This window comes from Schistocerca gregaria, chromosome 4 (genome assembly GCF_023897955.1).
Source record: "Schistocerca gregaria isolate iqSchGreg1 chromosome 4, iqSchGreg1.2, whole genome shotgun sequence".
In the NCBI taxonomy this organism is placed as follows: Eukaryota; Metazoa; Arthropoda; class Insecta; order Orthoptera; family Acrididae; genus Schistocerca; species Schistocerca gregaria.
Window position 1 is genome coordinate 102,588,025 of NC_064923.1, and position 17,963 is coordinate 102,605,987.

At 42.9% G+C, this 17,963-nt stretch overlaps 1 non-coding gene across 1 annotated transcript; it reads right to left on the reverse strand.

The window, feature by feature from the left end:
* Positions 1–15,482: 15,482 nt before the first annotated feature.
* Trnas-cga (transfer RNA serine (anticodon CGA)) lies at positions 15,483–15,557 on the reverse strand. Its single transcript has one exon. It is a non-coding gene; the product is annotated as a tRNA-Ser (tRNA).
* Positions 15,558–17,963: the final 2,406 nt, after the last annotated feature.

Sequence of the window (17,963 nt, forward strand, 5' to 3'; positions counted from 1 at the left end):
GGATATCCTCAGTGAGTTTAAAGATGAATTACAGGCCGTCTTGGGCGGGAATCGATAGAGTAATGAGTACAGGATATGGATTGAGAGTACACTGAGGAAACAGGAAAGTGATGAGGACTAGCAGAAACAGGATTACCGATAGACTAAACTTCAGCTTCATCTTTCGAGTGCTTTCTCAAAAAATGTTTTGTTCCACTAAAAGAAACATGCTTGCTCCACATTCCATTTGATACGACAGTTAGTACTAGTAAGCATACAGCAAAACTGCTTCATCCTCTGCGTACTATGTTGTCGTTCTCACTATTGTTGTTGTCATTGTTGCTGTTGACGTTGTTTTATCCTTCACTCTAAGATGGAGAGTTAAAAAAATTCAATCTTCAATCTATCCTGTATAAGCCCCTTCATCTCCCAGCAACTGCTACATGCTACATTCTTTTGAACCTGCTTACTGTATTCACCCCTCGGTCGTCCTCTGCAATTTTATCTGCTCTTCGCTCGTCTTCCCCACAAACATAGTTCTTTCCATTACCAAACTGACAATTGAAAGTGAAAACACGCACAACACTGGTTTAGTATTCTACAATATTTATTATTTATTTCACTTTCTATTTTCGGCCATTAATTCGTCATCAGGTAAAAAGATAAGTGTGTGATGTAGTAAAACTTCGGAGATACTTTGTAGCCACACTAGTTTAAAATCTTCGTTCCACCATTTGCAAATATGAAAAATGTTAACGTTAGTTCTAGGAATAAAACGAGAGGAACTATTCCATTTTAATGGCTAAACCTTAAGTTAACATTCTTCATCTCTGGAAACGGAGATACTCTGTAGACACACTGGTTTAAAATATTTCGTCCAACAAAATTTTACTGCACCACATACTTGTCTTTGTACGAGATGATAGTGGAATCAGTAGGTGTTACAAAAGTAAGTGTAAAATGTGCGTGCCCCAAAACTGAGAAACGAGTCCAAGTACGATGAATTGAGTTTAATGGTGTGGTAGCCCTCTATCCCCCGTCCATGACGAAGGTTCCCATTCTTACCCGAAGGACTTACTTTACAAGATACAAGGACTGAGAAGTTTCGCCCTCTGCAAATTTATAGAACATTCCAGAATATTCTAGACTATCAGAGGGAACATTCCACAACATTCAGAGCATTCCACAGCTGTTCTAATGTCCCGGAATGTCCCACAACGATCCAGGATGTTCTGGAATATTTGGGAATATTCTGGAACATTCGGGAAGATTCTAGATGTTCGGGAACATCCTGGAATATCCTAGATCATTGTGGAACATTCCAGAACCCTCTCGAATGTTTTAGAATTTTCTGCAACACTGTGGACCATTCGAATCCATTCTTGTGTGTTCTGGAATTCGCCACTCATGGGGCTGCCAATGGATAGGGGTATATAAACCAAGACCCGTCGTTCGTTAGTTCGTCAGTTCGTCAGTTTCTCATCAGTGACGAAGGGAGGAACCGAAAGTGTAGTTCAGCGAGTGAATAAAAACAAACAGCGAAGTGTGTGTATTCAGAGTGACTGAATATAAAAAAATGTAAAAACTGTGTAAAGTGTACTTAGTGTGTTTGTTAATAAAAAGCTGACTTGCATTATATTTTAGACAATGCCTAAACGTAAAAGAGGACGGGATCTTGGCAGTTCTGAGGCGAAACGATGAAAATAAAACGAACGGGGAAACACGAAACATAAGAACCAACGAACGAGAATGATCACCCTGAGAAACCGAAGAACAACGAAATGAACGGATTGAAGAACCAAAATTGCGACACAGTTTTATAATAAGACTGTGAACTCGAGCCAGCCATGAAAATACCGCCCTACGAGAAGCGCAGACGAGGACAAGTGAATAGTACAATCTAACAAATAAAGCATTCCAGTACGACCCGACGAAAGGATGTAACAGACACAAACACGTCGTAATTGGAAAAATGCATAACATCTGCCAGTATGGCAACGCGCAGAATTCTCTTGCATGAATGGAGAAATTCGGTTACCACTACTGGTATATATGTCCCAGAATACCAATTATATCTGCTGAACTGCAATTCCAATTTAAAAGGCTGCAATTTCAAATCAAATTAGCCTACAGTTTTACATTTAACAAAGCGCATTCACGAATTTTAAAATATTGCGACATCAATCTCAAAGATTTCGGTTTCTCTCACGAAATGAAAAATGTTAGTACTAACTATTTACAGTACTTGTTTACAAATGAAAACAAACACAACACTACTGTAATATTCTTCAATAATTATCAATGTATAAAATATTCTCCTAGAAACGGATGAAACAGTCAATCGAAGCAAGTTGACAATTGCTTGGTGCCGCTAAATGTGTCCTGTCAAACGATACCTTCTTTCAATGAAATTGTGCCGTAAGTCTCTTTTTTTCCAATTCGATTTAATAGCTACTGATCTGCAGTAATATGTAGCGAAATTATCGCTACGGTATTTTGACCCGTTCTCGAAATAAAACGGATGAGTTGTTATTTCTATGCAAATCATGATATATATATATATATATATATATATATATATATATATATATATATATATATATATATATATATATTCAAAAGGTTGTAAAAAAGTAAAAAAATATGAACCACTGCTCAAAATGACACCAAATTTTAAACGGAATATTATCGAAGAAAGAAGAACGTTGTGCAAGCAATCGGATGAAATAACTAACGAACATTGCATCACTGGTCGGTGCTGTAAGCGGCAGAATATACAAAATAAAAGACGCACGGAACACGATTATTCCTCATTTCGCTTCTGTGACTCTGTCTCAACGCAGGATCGCGGCGCTGTTTTTATAAGAACCGTGATGGTGCAGTTATGGACACTCAAGCGTATAAGAAAATGAGTTGGTCCGATACTGTGAAAGCTCTGGAGAAAATGATTACGAAATTCGAAATGACAGGCTCTTTCGAAGTGCAAGGAGGCAGAGGGAGGAAATGAGTTCATCCGACGCCAGTTGAAGATGTGCCCACAACACTGCAGGAGCGGTCGAGCTGTGGTGTCCAAACTTGCAATCCACATGGAATTGCCCGAACTGTTATTCACAGTACTTACAGGCATGTTCATTTTACAAAAAAATTCTGCATTACTATGGGTGTGAGATTACCCATGTTCAAGAGTTGCTATGTACTGACCTATGTAAAAATTGGCGTAACTGTTCCAAAATTGTGCGACGATGCACATTGCACAGTACAGTTCGTTTAATGTGCAAGTTACGCTATAGTCGTCGCATTGCGATTCGTCTGTGATGTGTAGCCGAACCCATTTGCGTTATTACGCTCACAGCGCCAACTACTGGGAAAATTTTCGTTACTTTCTCCGTTTCCATAACGTTTCCCCTTATTCGATAAAATTCAATTCCAATTTTTAGTCGTTATGACCAACTGTTATTTTTTTAACCGCGTTTTGAAACTGGAACTTCAATTACAAGCACCCTTACAGTTATATGAACGCCACGGCCAAACAGACGTTCTGTTGCATAACTCCTAACACAAAAGGCATTTTTTTAAAATGCCGTCTAATTCGCATAATATATACGTCTATTTATTATGTAGTTCCGGCTACTAGTATAATGGACAAAACATATGTTTTTATCTGATGATGATAGTAGTCAAAAAGACGTTATACGCGTATTAGACCGCAGTCTCTGTAGGAAAGTATGATTGAATAAATGGTGTCTACTATGGGAACCATGCATTTTCAGACATGAACTTATGCACGGAAAGGCATGGTTTCTGTTATGTCGGCAGAAGAGCCAACACCGTGTTACTAGTGGAGGTCGAAATGCACACGTTTTAGCTCTCACAGGCTGGCGTGAGGTCTGGAACATGACAAGGAATTAGAATTCAGAAAGCGGACGTAATTAGTTTGATACTTAATATTGTGAATCATGTACCGTCAAGAGCGACGTACATCATTAATGGATTAAAGTTATCTGTTCAGAATACATTTGTAGTAACTGCAAATGAGAGCGTATGTAGGCAGTGAACAATCGCTAGCAGAGACGACAGTTTAGCATAGCCTTCAGCTACGTCATTTGCTACGACCTAGCAAGGCGCCATATTCAAAGTCAGCTGTACAACTGGGACGAGTGCTAGGAAGTCTTTCTAGCCTAGACCTGCCGTGTGGCGGCGCTCGGTCCGTTAGTATACGTCGGACCCGCGTGTCGCCACTATCAGTGATTGCAAAGACTACCACCTAGCAAGTGTGGTGTCTGTCGGTGACACCACAGTTTCCATGCTAGAGATCATTTATTCAGTCATACGTTCTCACGGAGCCTGCGGTCTAATATGGGCGATGGCGCAATAACTAAAAATCGCACGGCTTGAGATCCGGTGAATGAGTAGCCCATGAAACTGCACCGCCTCGTCTGATGCATCGACCAGGGAAGGCACCACTGATATGCGTCCGTATGTTAGCGACGAAGTGGCCTGGAGCACCACCATGCAGCAACCACATAACTCTTCGAATCATCAATGGCACTTCTTCCAGCAGGGGAGACAAAGTCACCCGCAGGAAACGCCGACAGTTCCGGCGTGTTAAGCAACGTGGAAGGAAGACTGGCACGCGGTAATTGGTGACCGTGTTTTGGGACCAAACATTCCGGCTACAAAGATGCTGATGATTCGCTGTCGCCATAACATGGGGGTTCTGGATACTATCCCACAGATGACTTTTATGAAAGCTGAAGAAACCACTCCGAGTAAAAGTTGCTTCATCTGAGAATAGGATGGATGACACACATCCCGGAATCGGGGGTGCCCGGTGAAGAAACCAGTGACAAAACTACTTCCGATGTGGAAAGTCAGGGGCTAGTGACCCCTGCACACGCTGATAAGTGATAAAGGTAGTAACAATCGTCGTGGAGAGTGTTCCGCACTCTCGTTTGGCTTACCCTGTACTGGCGGGCCAACTGCCTGGTACGTAAACTGCAGTCGGCTGCCACAGTGTTAATAACATTTTCCTCCATAGCGGGTGTCTGAACATTTCGGGTACGTCTTTGACGATTTCCTGCTTCCTGACACCATTCCGTCTCCGACAAACGGCGAAACACTATTGCAAAAATTGATTACCGTGATTATTGTTGGTGTGGATAGGTATCCTGATACAATATTGCCTTTCCGAAAGTAAACAACATGTCGACAAGCTCTCGAGCCGAATACGGCACCACTGTGTGTGGCTCACATCCACTACAAGGTGAGTCAGCAAGAGAAGTGAGTCGGACACAACACTACCAATTACTATGGCAGTAGAGAGCACTAGGGAGTGACGTAAGAGGAACAGCACCGCCCTGTAGGAGGAAACTATGCATAGTGTAACTGTGGCTACGTGGCACACCGCGTATTAGACCGCAGTCTCTGTAACCGAGTATGACTGAATAAATGGTTTCTAGCATGGGAAGCAAGCATTTTGGGACTAAGTTGTTTAGAATTTTATTGTTTCCCATCCTGTCATCGATAAATCCCTAGAGTTTGTACACAATGAAAAGATATCACCCTGTATATAACTCCTCAACCTACAACACTTACAGGACTTCGGGAACAGATCGAGCAGGTGCTGCATAACGTATCCCAGGACAGTATTAGCCATCTGTACGATTGACTGGATATCAGAGTCAGCGCCTGCATTCCGCGCTAATTTATCTCGGTCAGAATACAGGGTGGTCCATTGATAGTGACGGGGCCAAATATCTCACGAAATAAGCACCAAACGAAAAAACTACAAAGAACTATCTTTATGGGGGAAACCAGATGGCGCTATGGTTGGCCCGCTAATTAGCGCTGCCATAGGTCAACTGCGTTTTTTGAATAGGAACCCCCATTTTTATTACATATTTGTGTAGTACGTAAAGAAATATACGTTTGTGATTATTACAGCGCCATCTATCACAAAGCGAAAAAAGTGGTCCAAATAAAACATTCATAAGTACGTGGTATCACGTAACATTCCGCCAGAGCGGACGGTATTTGCTTCGGATACATTACCTGCATTAAAATGGACCGTTTACCAATTACGGAAAATGTCAATATCGTGTTGATGTATGGCTATTGTGATCAAAATGGCCAACGGCCGTGTGCTATGAATACTGCTCGGTATCCTGGACGACATCATCCAACTGTCCGGACCGTTCGCCGGATAGTTAAGTTGTTTAAGTAAACAGGAAGTGTTCAGCCACATATGAAACGTCAGTCACGACCTGCAACAAATGATGATGCCCAAGTAGGTGTCGCGGCTAATCCGCACATCTGTAGCAGACAAATTGTGCGAGAATCGGGAATCTCAAGAACGTCGGTGTTGAGAATGCTACATCAACATCGATTACACCCGCACCATATTTCTGTGCACCAGGAAACCGGTATAATATGCACTATTGGGCAACGGAAAATCCACGATGGCTGCGACAAGTGGAACATCAGCGACCTTGGCGGGTTAATGTATGGTGCGGCATTATGTGAGGAAAGATAAGTGGCCCCCATTTTTATCGATGGCAATGTAAATGCTGCAATATATTCCGATTTCCTACGTAATGTTCTACCGATGTTACTACAAGAAGTTTCACTGCATGACGGAATGGCGATGTACTTGCAATATGATGGATGTCCGGCACATAGCTCGCGTGGGGTTGAAGCGGTATTGAATAGCATATTTCATGACGGGTGGATTGGTCGTCGATGCACCATACCGGATCTGACGTCTGCGGATTTCTCTCTGTGGGGAAAGTTGGATATTTGCCATCGTGATCCACCGACAACGCCTGACAACATACGTCAGTGCATTGTCAATGCGTGTGCGAACGTTATAGAAGGCGAACTACTCGCTGTTGAAAGGAATGTCGTTACACGTATTGCCAAATGCATTGAGGTTGCATTAATGTGATATTTACAGGTAATCACGCTGTAACAGCAAGCGTTCTCAGAAATGATAAGTTGACAAAGTTTGCATGGGGGCTTAATAAAATATAATGCAAATATTTTTAGTTTTAGTAGGTGTTTGTTGTTATTCTATGCAGTCAGATTGCGTACTAATACTAGTCAGGGCCAACCGTTTACGAGACTGAGTAATCGGACAAAGATTGAAAGGAAATTTCCGTTAACACAATTAATTAAGTCTCCAGCAACTATAAAAGCTACGAAAGAAGAAAGCACAAGTGTAACTGTTTTGTGTGTGGAAGTGTGATTCAACGTATACATCTGGTACGGTTCTTCCTCAATACGACAAGATGCTCTAAACGCCATTTACAATGAACTAATTAAAAATACCAGAAATACTATAATTGCCTCTTTGTCTCAGGTTCAGTCAACAAAGCATCTGGCTCGTGTTCTTGTATTAGACTGTAATTCTGGTTTCTATATGCATTGTTATTTAGGACATTTGAAATAAAAAAATTTCTTTACCTTCATATATCCTGACGAAAAATACATTCTGATCATTACAACACCCCCAATCGAACAACATATGGTGTCTTGCCCAACAGAACTGCACACGACATGCTCACAACTAGTACTCTATCGACATCGTCTCAACAAGCACTGATCACGGCTACCTCAGAGCTACAACTGCCCATAGCAACTTCTGAACAATCTCTGCCAGTGGAGACGGCTGAATAATACTCTTTGGCGCAATCTCTGTCGCTGTGACTCAGTGTAGCCACCTTTCAAGGTACATGTATCACATTGGAGCAACCGAAATAAAACGTTCCTACGTTCTGTATTTTATTTTAAAAAACCTACCTGTTACCAACTGTTAATCTAAAATTGTGATCCACATGTTTATGACTATTACAGCGCCATCTATCATAAAGCAAAAAAAAAAATGGTCCAACTAAAACATTCATATTTCTTTACGTACTACACGAACATGTAATAAAAATGGGGGGGGGGGGGTGCTATTCTATGAAGAAAAACGCAGTTGATATCCGTTTAACCTATGGCAGCGCCATCTAGCGGGCCAACCGTAGTCCATCTGGTTTCCCCCTTTCAAGCTAGACGAGTCTAATTCTTTGTAGATTTTTCGTTTGATGCCTATTTTGTGAGATATTTGGCCCGGTCACGATGAATGGACCACCCTGCATACTGCGGGAGAAAGATTAGTACGCAAGGCAGGCGGTGACAGATGGCTAATGCTGTCCTGGGATACGATGTGCAGCTCCTGCTCGCTCTGTTCCCGAAGTCCTGTAACTCTTGTAGGTGACGAGTTACGCGAGCCACTTCTTGTCCAATTATATGCCACACGTGATCGATTGGTGGCATGTATGGAGATGATACTGGCCAGGGAAACCACTGCACATCTCGTAGTGGCAGTGTGTGAGTGAGACATCACCTTTTGTTGCAACAACAGGAAGAGAAGAGGTGTAATAACACTCTACCTATAACGAGCGCTGTTTAGTGTCCTCTCCAGAAAAACCGAAGGAGAACGAGCGTCGTCGCTTATCGCACCCCGGCTATAAGGTCTGGGGTTGGGCCAATATGTCTTTGACGAATGGACTCCGCGAGACACTGCTCGACAGGACTCAAGTCGTGCCGGCTGGAGTGGCCGAGCGGTTCTAGGCGCTACAGTTCGGAACCGCGTGACCGCTACGGTCGCACGTTCGAATGTTCGAATCCTGCCTCAGGCATGGATGCGTGTGATGTCCCTAGGTTAGTTAGGTTTAATTAGTCCTAAGTTCTAGGCGACTGATGACATCAGAAGTTAGGTCGCATAGTGCTCAGAGCCATTTGAACCATTTGATTTGACAATACTTAACTCTGCCTTTTTACAAAAAGGTGTCGCAAGCAATTGGCGACACGCAAATATTCAATGTCCTTCGACATATACAATTTCCATGCAAGCAATTAACATAGATTACTGGTAATGGCTAAAGTGTTCATTTTTGTGTCCCGCGTGGGAGGTGGCGCGTGGGTAGGAACAGGTAAAGGAAGAGGTAGAAACCTCTCGGTACTGCGGATACAGTTAAGGCACCTTTAGTAGCGGATGACATTGCAAACATATTACATAACTTTGTACGTAGGTGCGATGCTGAAGCGAAGTGTCCTGGCTGTCTGCACCTGGTGAAATGGGCTGAAGCAGTCGCGGAGCTCGTAGACCTCAACAGCACCGGCTAGAGGGCGCTGTCGTTGGTGTCTCTCATAGTATCGATCTAGCAGAGCGGACCTAGTCGTGGCATCGTTGCCACCGCTACCACATTCATATTACGGCTCGTCTTCTGGTGCGGCCCTTCTAGCGCCGCCGAGCCTAGCTGGTGCAGCGCTTATATTCTCTTTGTGTAGGAGCCGCTGCTGTCGTGGTGCCATCCAATCAGCGTTCTATTGGCTGACGCCGTCTCACAGCCTTCTCTGCTGTTTCGTTCCAGGCCGAACTCACTTTGTTATGCCGGAACACAAACGACCGTCACTTGCACGCAAGTGGAGTCTGCTTTCATCGCTGAAGATCACGACCCGCCACTTCATCTTTCAATTGATGCTCTGATGGCACTCCAGTCGATCTGTGGACGTCGCTGCTGTGGCGTGAGTGGAAGACGGGCTAGAGGTGTGCGTGCCCGTAGTCCCACTGCTATTAACCGGTTCACAACGATTTGCGTTGACGGGTCTATGCTCACAAGACCTCTGGCATGTGCTGTGGTAACTATACGATCTGCCACTACGACGATCCTGGAGGAGGAGGAGGAAGGGGGGGGGGGGGGGAAGGGGGGATCTGTGTTGTGTGGACGTCCAGAACCTCATCTCGTGTTGTTGTTATTGTGGTCTTCAGTCCTGAGACTGGTTTGATGCAGCTCTCCATTCTACTCTATCCTGTGCAACCTTCATCATCTCCCAGTACCTACTGCAACCTACATCCTTCTGAATCTCCTTAGTGTATTCATCTCTTGGTCTCCCTCTACGATTTTTACCCTCCACACTGCCCTCCAATACTAAATTGATGATCCCTTGATGCCTCAGAACGTGTCCTACCAACCGATCCCTTCTTCTGGTCAAATTGTGCCACAAACTTCACCCAAATCCTATTCAATACTTCCTCATTCGTTATGCGATCTACCCATCTAATCTTCAGCATTCTTCTGTAGCACCACATTTCGAAAGCTTCTATTCTCTTCTTGTCCAAGCTATTTATCGTCCATGTGTCACTTCCATGGCTACACTCCATACAAATACTTTCAGAAATGGTTTCCTGACACTTAAATCTATACTCGATGTTAACAAATTTCTCTTCTTCAGAAACACTTTCCTTGCCATTGCCAGTCTACATTTTATATCCTCTTGACTTCGACCATCATCAGTTATTTTGCTCCCCAAATAGCAAATCTCCTTTACTACTTTAAGTGTCTCATTTCCTAATCTAATTCCCTCAGCATTTAATTTGACTACATTTCATTATCCTCGTTTTGCTTTTGTTGATGTTCATCTTATATCCTTCTTTTAAGACACTGTCCATTCCGTTCAACTGCTCCTCCAAGTCCTTTGCTGTCTCTGAGGTTCGCAGATGACATTGTAATTCTGTCAAAGTTTTTATTTCTTCTCCATGCATTTTAATACCTACTCCGAATTTTTCTTTTGTTTCCTTCACTGCTTGCTCAATATACAGATTGAATAACATCGGGGAGAGACTACAACCCTGTCTCACTCCCTTCCCAACCGCTGCTACACTTTCATGCCCCTCGACTCATATAACTGCCATCTGGTTTCTGTTCAAATTGTAAATAGCTTTTCGCTCCCTGTGTTTTACCCCTGCCACCTTTAGATGAGGCAAACCTACGTTTCTAGCATTTGTAGACTCAGAGAAAGCTTATAACAATGTTGACTGGAATACTCACTTTCAAATTCTGAAGTTGTAATAATATTAACGTAACTTCCGACACCAGAATTATTGCACAGCTGACGCAGCACATCCTACTTGTGTGGCAATTTTCCGAGAGGACCATTTCACCACAGGGAAAGCCACAATCTCAACCTTTTCAAACTCGCTCAGTTGCCTGTAGGAAGGATGAGTGCGTCTCTGTGGCGTGGTTGTTTGCTTGGTTCACACGTTTTCACCACGCTGAACCTTCTGGATATCAGCGTTCCCTATTTATGGTTAGACGCAAATGGCGCTCTGGTAGCTATGCCGCTACGCTGTCTGTTGGTGGATGACACTAAAACCATTATCAGTACACCTACTGTCCACCAGGTGGCATACGCCGTCATCGGATCAAAATCGACACTCTCTCTCCAAGTGCACTAATTTTGTTGTTGTTGCAGTGTATATATATTTAGCAATTCAGATGGTGTAATACACAGAATATACACAATGATCGCGGACTCATTGAAGAAATTCATTTCCTTTATTAGCAAGTGTCGGTAAATATATAGATAGTTGGTTATGCAATAATACTCTCATAATCTCCCAAATGGCTTTCCTACAATTTTGGGTCGATGAAAAGAAACTTAACTAATGTAAGAAATGAAATACATCTGTTGACAGAATCACTGACATTGACTAACGTTAATGATTATTTGTGACTAAAAGTACCTTGCTAAATACGAGGCGTGTTTTTTTTACATAAGTACCGTTTTGAAATTTAAAAAAAAGACGTGCTGAGATATCTCAAGACTTTTATTTTTACATAAAAGCCTGTACCTTAATGTACTTTTCTACATAATTTCCGTCAATACTGAGGCACTTGTCATAACGTTGTACCAGTTTTTAAATACCCTCCTCATAGAAGTCTGCCGCCTGACTTGTTAACCACTGCATCACCACTGTTTTGACTTCGTCATCGTCTTGAAGACACTGGCCGCCCAGGTCTTTCTTCAACTGTAGGAACAGTTGGTAGTCACTGGGCGCGAGATCGGGGCTGTACGGAGGATGATCTAGAGTTTTCCCATCGAAAAGATGTGATGAGATCTTTGATTCGCCACATGCGGACGGGCATTGTCTTGCAGCAAAACGATGCCCTTTCTCAACTTCTATGGACTGTTGCTTTGATTCTAGTGTGACGTAGGCCATCCATGTTTCATTGCCCGAAACAATTTGGCTTAAGAAATTATCACCGTCGTTGTGGCACCGCTCGAGGAAAGTCAATGCACTGTGTAAACGTTTGACCGGGCACTTGAATTACCGAAAATTGTTCGCACGTTGGGTACCGAAAATGTTGACGGATGTGCACAAAACCACAGTGCCATACAAAACACTACCACAGACATTACGAAAGTCATCCCGCAAGGAGGAAATCGTAAGGCGTCTGTTTTCTTCTCACCTCATTGTCCACTTCCTGCACCAAACTTTCATTAATGACCGAAGGACGCCCACTCCGTTGTTCATCATGCATTTTTGTGCGGCCATCTTTAAATGCTCTCACTCACTTTCTTACCATTCCATCACTCATAATGTTTTCTCCGTTAAGTGCACAGATCTCACGATGAATATCGATCGCTTTTAGGCCTTTAGCACTAAGAAATCTTATAACAGTCGGCGGGACTCACGATTATCGTAGGCATCTTAAACACTCAGTACACAACGTAAACAAGGAAGAATCAGACTGTAATTGCGTCAGTGCGTAGACTAAGGTACAGGCTTTCACGTAAAAATAAAATTACTGAGATATCTTAGCACGTCTTTTTTTAATTTCAAAACAGTACTTAAAAAAACACGCCTCGTACATATGCGCAACTGCGAATTGCAGGTAAAATTAAATTAAGCATTGAATGATTGCCACTAGGATCTACACTGATCATGTAGGTTGTATATACCGATATTCTTTTTAGGATTCAATGCGCACTCCTAATGCATGTAAAGGCAAAGTCAGGTAATTTCAGGGCAAACGGAACCGGCGCTGGGGAAGTTGGCCTTTCAGCGGGGGAAGCGCGTACCAAAAAACTGCTCGGCTCCGCGTGTTTACGAGCGGGCTGTCTATCCCCGGCGAACTATCGGGGTCGTCTCTCCTGCCCACGCGCGATGAATTATCCGCGAGCCGCCTCGCGCCCTAGCCGTGCCGTGTGTTCCGCCTGTTTGGTTTCGAGCCTACGGCGCCCTGGCGCTGTGCAGATTTAATCATCCCGCTGCGCCGGCCAATTGACGTCGTAAGAGAAGGACGTGGAGAACGCAAATTTGCTCTCCGCTCACGTGCTAATTGAAATGTGTACAAAATTCGCGGCCGAGATGAAACATTCAGCGGGCGCAGAGGTGCGCGCCCTGCCCAGCGGTGTACACGCCGTAGCCGCTGACTGGCGCTGCCGCTGCCGCTGTACCTCTCGGGTTTCCTTGCGAGGCCCCTACTGCCGCGCTGGGCACTCCAACCCTGTGTCCTAGTTCCACTCTGAAAGATTGCCCCCCTGCCAAAGTTGGTACTTGGTTTTAGAAAGCTTTTACCAAGACCAGACCGCATAAATATTTCTTTATTTGCAACAACCGGTTTGGACACACGTTACCGTCATCTTAAAGTCTAAAAAAACGACCTGAAGATGACAGCAAAGTCTTCCGAAACCGCTTCCTGTAAATAAATAACTATTTATGCGATGTTGGCTTTACAAAATTTTGCCAAGTACAACAGGTCGCTGTTTCTGATTTCTCAACAAAAGGAAATTCAATCAAAGTTGGTACAGTTTATTTTCTACAGCTGTGTGTTATTTTAGTCTTCTTCTTTAGTACTTCAGTTACGAGGTGTTCGTCTGTTATGGTGCCCATTTCGACCTCGGAGTTTCCAAATTTCTCCGGCGCACCATACTATAGTTACTGACTCTGTAAGGAAGCCTGCTACTGTTCATTCTGACAAGACGTTACTCCATTTCCTCCTGTGTTCTTCACTTTTTTCCCATGCGTTAAATATGCTTAATTCTTTAATAATGTCTCTGTTTCTTGAGGGGATACGTATGAGAGAATACAAGGGTACACACACTGGGCAATAGGAGGTGCGACACGATATTAGAATGCAAGCCCTGTCTTTTGTCAACTCAGAGTAGCCCAACAACGTGACTTGACAAGTCATTGCAAGTCCCCAGCAGATATATTAAGCCATGCTGTCTATCCACCCGTCCATACTTTCGAAACTGTTTTGAATGCAGGATCTTGTGCACGAACTGATCTCTAGCTTATGTCCCCAAAATTTTATTTTATTTATTTATTTGCACGTCTAGTTCCGTAGGACTAAATTGAGCAGCAAATCTCCACGGTCATGGAACGTGTCGGTACATGAAATTACAACATGAAAGTAATAGCAGATAAAAATAAATGCTTATGAACCCAAAAGAAATCAAGCCGTAAGTTTAACTAAACGCAATCAACAATATAACATAAGTCCGATAAAATTTCACACACATTTGAACTTTTTTTTATAACTTAAGCTGATTCTTAACTGCTAAGGTCATCAGTCCCTAAGCCTACACACTACTTAACCTAAATTATCCTAAGGACAAACACACACACCCATGCTCGAGGGAGGACTCGAACCTCCGCCGAGATCAGCCGCACAGGCCATGACTGCAGCGCCTCAGACCGCTCGGCTAATCCTGCGCGGCTTAATTTTTCAAGGAACTCCTCAACAGAATATAAGGAGTGGCCCAGGAGTAAACCCTTCAGTTTCGATTTGAAGGTGCATGGATTACTGCTAAGATTTTTGAATTCTTGTGGTAGCTTATTGAAAACGGATGCATTAGTATACTGCACACCGTTGTGCATAAGTGCGATCCAATTGCAGATTGGATTTCGACCGAGTATTAACTGAGTAAAAGCTGCTAATTCTTGGGAATAGCCTAATAGAGAGATGGAGAGAGAGAGAGAGAGAGAGAAGTCAAAGTACCTAGACTAGTGAAAAGGCGGCGACAGGAGGTTCGGAACTTCTATCACTTATTGTCCGAACTGCCCATTTCTGAGCCAAAAATATCCTTTTAGAATGGGAAGAGCTACTCCAAAATACATGGTGTTTATAAATGAATATCGAGGTTTTAACGCTTTATAATATTTATTACATTAAACTTACAGTTGTAAATGATATGTCCAATGAAAGAGCAACTCAAACAGTTTTACTAAGAACCTTATAAATGTTCAATTTGGTTTCTTATCAACGTTTGGGAAGAAATATGCTATAGACGTGATGTGTGACGTGTGACAAATGGTGCTCAGATTGAAGCAGCTGTTGCTACAATCTCTGAAGACACACTTAAGACAGGGAGGGCTGCTGGTAGCGGAGGCACCTACACACGATCCTTGATGAAGCCCAAAAGGAAAAAATCGCATTGCGCACTGGGCTCATTGCGTCCTATCCAGCGCTTGTGCTATAGACTTGATGTGTGCCGTGTAACAAATGGTGCTCACATTGAACATTTATAAGGTTCTTGGTAAAACTGTTTCTTTTGAAACATCATTTATAACTGTAATGCTTTATAATATTTATAAATGAATATCGGCATTTTAAGTTTAATGTAATAAACACCCTGTGTAATGAAACTTCGTGGCAGATTAAAACTGTGTGCCCGACCGAGACTCGAACTCGGGACCTTTGCCTTTCGCGGGCAAGTGCTCTACCAACTGAGCTACCGAAGCACGACTCACGACCGTTTGGAAGGTAGGAGACGGATACTGGCAGAAGTAAAGCTGTGAGTACTGGTCGTGAGTCGTGCTTCGGTAGCTCAGTTGGTAGAGCACTTGCCCGCGAAAGGCAAAGGTCCCGAGTTCGAGTCTCGGTCGGGCACACAGTTTTAATCTGCCAGGAAGTTTCATATTAGCGCACACTCCGCTGCAGAGTGAAAATCTCATTCTGGACCCTGTGTAATGCCATACCACATAAGCGAATGAAAATAAGAAAAGTAGACTAATTTTTGTGTCGACCAATCACTTGATTCATATAACGTTCGAATAATAAAAATGGCAGCATTAAGTTTGTAAACATGATCCTGAATGTGGGCTTTCCATAACAGTTCACTATTTATCTGGAGACCTAGAAATTTGAACTGTTCAGTTTCAGCTCTTCCCCCCCCCTTTTTTGTGGGGGAGGCTTGCGTTGCTCAGCGACACAGATAGCCATACCATAACTGCAATCACAACGGAAGCGTATCTGTTGATTTAGTGTTAGTTTATTTTCTACAGGCCATGAACTTATATCACGGACTGCACTATTTGAAACAGAGCCAATGTTGCCCACAATATCCTTTACTAGAAAGCTAGTGTCATCAGCAAATAGAAATATTTTTGAATTACCTGTAATACTAGAGGGCATATCATTCATAAAAATAAGGAACAGGAATGGTCCCAACACTGGTCCCTGGGGCACCCCCATTTGACCATATCTCACTCAGGTCATCATCCACAATGTTGAGAATGGCTGTGATGTGGGGTCTTTTTCCTGTCTGTTCTTAAAGTAAGAGGTGAACCAATTGTGACCTACTCCCCATATTCCATAATGGTCCAATTTCAGGAGCAATATTTTGTGATCAACACAATCAATACCTCACTTAACAAACAAAAAGACAAAAAAAACAAAAATGCGTAGCATTCGAAATCTTTTGTTTAATCTATCGAGTACCTTACAGAGCAAAGAGAACATAGCACTTTCAGTTGATAATCCACTTCTAAAGCCAAAGTGTACATTTGATAGCAAATTATGTGACATAAAATGATCAATTATCCTTACATAAATAGCCGTTTCCATAACATTAGCAAGCACTGATGGCATAGAAATAGGTCTAAAATTGTCTCCATTATTCTTTTCTCCCTTTCTATAAAGCGACTTTACTCAAATGTTCAAATGTGTGTGAAATCTTACGGGACTTAACTGCTAAGGGCATCAGTCCCTAAGTTTACACACTACTTAACCTAAATTATCCTAAGGACACACACACACACCACACACACCACACACACACACACACACACACACACACACACACACACACACACACACACACACACACACACACACACACGCCCGAGGGAGGACTCGAACCAACGCCGGGACTAGCCGAGTGACTTTAAGTATGTTCAGTTTCCTGAACGATTAAAATACTCAGTAGTAAAGGAAAAATGTTGGATTGGTTTCATGTGGGGCGATCTGGGTAGCTATATCATTTGCTCGAACTGTCCAGAAAGTTCTTCAATCCAATCTCTAACAATTTTGTACCTGCGACATGATGTCGTTGTTTGGGAACATGAAATCCATGAATGATTGCCGAACTTAGCCTTTCCCAGTGAGTGATCTACATCTACATCTACATGACTACTCTGCAATTCACATTTAAGTGCTTGGCAGAGGGTTCATCGAACCACAATACTATCTCTCTACTATTCCACTCCCGAACACCTAAACCTTTCTGTTCGAGCTCTGATTTCTCTTATTTTATTTTGATGATCATTCCTACCCATGTAGGTTCGGCTCAACAAAATATTTTCGCATTCGGAAGAGAAAGTTGGTGACTAAAATTTCGTAAAAAGGTCTCGCCGCGACGAAAAACGTCTTTGCTGTAATGACTTCCATCCCAACTCGTGTATCATATCTGCCACACTCTCCCCTGTTACGTGATAATACAAAACGAGCTGCCCTTTTTTGCACCCTTTCGATGTCCTCCGTCAATCCCACCTGGTAAGGATCCCACACCGCGCAGCAATATTCTAACAGAGGACGAACGAGTGTAGCGTAAGCTGTCTCTTTAGTGGACTTGTTGCATCTTCTAAGTGTCCTAACAATGAAACGCAACCTTTGGCTCGCCTTCCCGACAATATTATCTATGTGGTCCTTCCAACTGAAGTTGTTCGTAATTTTAACACCCAGGTACTTAGTTGAATTGACAGCCTTGAGAATTGTACTATTTATCGAGTAATCAAATTCCAACGGATTTCTTTTGGAACTCATGTGGATCATCTCACACTTTTCGTTATTTAGCGTCAACTGCCACCTGACACACCATACAGCAATCTTTTCTAAATCGCTTTGCAGCTGATACTGGTCTTCGGATGA